This window comes from Setaria viridis, chromosome 6, assembly GCF_005286985.2.
Source record: "Setaria viridis chromosome 6, Setaria_viridis_v4.0, whole genome shotgun sequence".
Taxonomy (NCBI): Eukaryota; Viridiplantae; Streptophyta; class Magnoliopsida; order Poales; family Poaceae; genus Setaria; species Setaria viridis.
In genome coordinates, this window is record NC_048268.2 from 24682184 (window position 1) to 24684818 (window position 2635).

At 44.2% G+C, this 2635-nt stretch overlaps 1 pseudogene; it reads right to left on the reverse strand.

Annotated features, from left to right (window-relative positions):
- On the reverse strand, positions 1 to 2397 carry LOC140223221 (uncharacterized; annotated as a pseudogene).
- Between the last annotated feature and the right edge of the window lie 238 nt (positions 2398 to 2635).

Below are 2635 nucleotides of genomic sequence, written 5' to 3' on the forward strand. Positions count from 1 at the left end.
TCAACCCTTGGTGTGCTTGCAATGTTGTTGGCAGGAACTGATGGAGCTACAGCATGCCTTTGGCCAAGCAAGTTCTCCTCATCAGACAGTCCATAGTCTTCATTATCTAAGTAATCACCTACTTCACCCTCAGCATTATGGTGTGACTCATCTGCATGTTCTTCAGGCCTTGGGCTCTACATGGAACGACATGCGAGAACTTGTTACAACACAGTAAGCAACACATAGCACCGTCAGCTAAGACATGCTGCAATTCAGATTGCAAACTGAGATTGAACCCTCTTACCACTTGGTGTCGTGAATTAGAACCATGCTGTGAGATGATTTCAACATTTGCCCTTTCTCGCGTATTTCTTTCCTCAATTTGCTCCTCCAATTCCCGAACACATTGTTCCAAAGTTGCTTTCTCACTTTCAGCCTTCTCACGAGCTAGAGCTTCCATCTGAATCCTAGTTGGCACATACGACTTCAACCCCAGAATACCAATTTCTTGGGGAGTTGGTCCTGCACCCAAAACACGGACACGTCCCTTTGGCTCCTTTACTCCACAAACAACAGCATATGCATCGCCTTGCTGAATTGTTCTATCTTTCAACTCTGGACAGGCTTCAACAGCTTCTTTAAGTTCATTCTATAAAAGAAGGAACGAGTATGTTTATACACATGTAAGTAATATAACATTTGTAGCTGACTTCATTTATGTAGAAAACTTACAACTGTTTGTGCTGCCTGCCTTGTAGGTGCTCCATTTTTTCTTGTATGTCTTTTGATAAAGACTTCATCTCTTCGAGCTGAGCGCCCAAGTTGCTCACCCTACAGGTTTTTAAACTTTGCAGAAATCATAATGCCAAAAATATAGTATTGAAAAACTAATGTGAGTGATATGTTATAGTACCAGATTGTGCCTAGCAGAAGCATGGCTCACGCTGCCAGATGTATGAAGGAGCCACAACTTGCACGGCATGCTTTTGCTCTTTCCGTGCGAGCCTATGATACAAATTCCATTCACAATACCATTAGCAAGTAATAAGAAAAAAAAATGATTCATAGGTGATGAGCACAAGACCCTTACTTTAGAATCAGGAGATCTCCAAAAGCCAATAAGATAATTCCAATCACTAGGATTCACTCTATCTCCATTTCTTGCCTCCAGCTCTTCATCTGTTAATGTTTCATCAAAATACTTCTATTTTAAATCAGCCTTGAACTCTGTAACACCCTAAATTTCCAGTTTTGCAATTGAATAAAATTTATTAGAATTTTCTAGAATTTATTTGAGCTTGTTTAAGGATTTAAGGATTTTCTAAGGTTTCATTCAATTTCCTAGTCATTTAAATGTTTTCTGAAATTTAATTAAAGAATCATAGGATTTCATTGCTGCATTCATGCTGGTGCACTGTTTATTGATTGTTGAGTTCAAATTTCAATTTGAATTCATGGTTTGAGTCTCTTTTTGAAATAGGAAAAACCTTCTCTATTTCTTCCTTCTTCTATTTCTTTCTTCTTCTACCTTACTGTCTTCTTCCTTGGTCCAGCTTTCTCAGCCCGGCAGCTGCTTGCTTTAGCCAGCCCGCCGGCCAGCTCGCCGGCCAGGCCCAGCTTGCCTCGGCTCGGTTTCCTTCGCGCTGGCCTGCCAACTGAAGGCGCCCCGCCTGAGTGCACTACCTCAGTGTCGCTGACAGGTGGCCCCCGCTGGTCATCCCTTTCCCCACGCCCCGAGTCGAACCGGACTCGAGTTGAGCTCGGCCGCACCCAGTCCACCTCCGATTCGTGCCGCGCACGCCAAGGCCCGACCTCCCCAGCCGCCTATAAAGCCGCCGCCACCCCCTCCGCAACCTCTTTTCGCCTAAACCCCAGCAGCCCTCAAGCTCCACAGCACCCCATCGCTGCAACCCTAGCCTCCCGCGCCGCCGCCGTCGATCTCGCTCGTTGGCCCAGGAGCACGGTAAGGGGGTAAGGTAGCTTAACGTGCTTATTGAATAGTAGTTTGGTAAATATCTACCATACAAAGCCAAGACGTGTGCTTATTGAAGGCATAGAACATATATAGGTCAGGAAAAAGAATATGAGGTCGAGTATTTAAGCTCAGCAAGTTTGAGAAACAAGAGGTACTTCCAGAGCTCTAGCCTCCCATGCAAACTCCGCATCTCCATTTGGAACTGGACTATTTGCTTTATTTTTCTTTTATCATTTTTGGGGATGAGAGGCCTCGGGTATCAAGTTACAAGCTTACAAAAAGTACATAATTTCTTAACAAGTTCTTCTTGTCATAGAAACCATCATGCTCTCCTAAGTTGGCTACTATTGTTCTTACGTAGCTGAATGAAGCCTTTGTACTTCCTTACAGGCCGGATGGTTTATCCTGGTCACAGAGAGAGTGACTGTAGCATTGTCCATGGCCACATCCAAGACAGAGGGGACATGGTGGTGGCTCGTCTTGTCCAATCTCTAACGGCAGGTAGTATGGCTGGCGCATTACTGTTGATTGAAGATAAGAGTTCAAATCTCTTGTTAATATTTTTAACGTCTTTTGGGTGCAATGCCTTCAGGGATTGATGCTAACAACAAAACAAAGACAATGCCTTGGTGTAAATTAGGATGAAACAGGGGTGTCCTTGCTGCGTGAGGTTGGGAG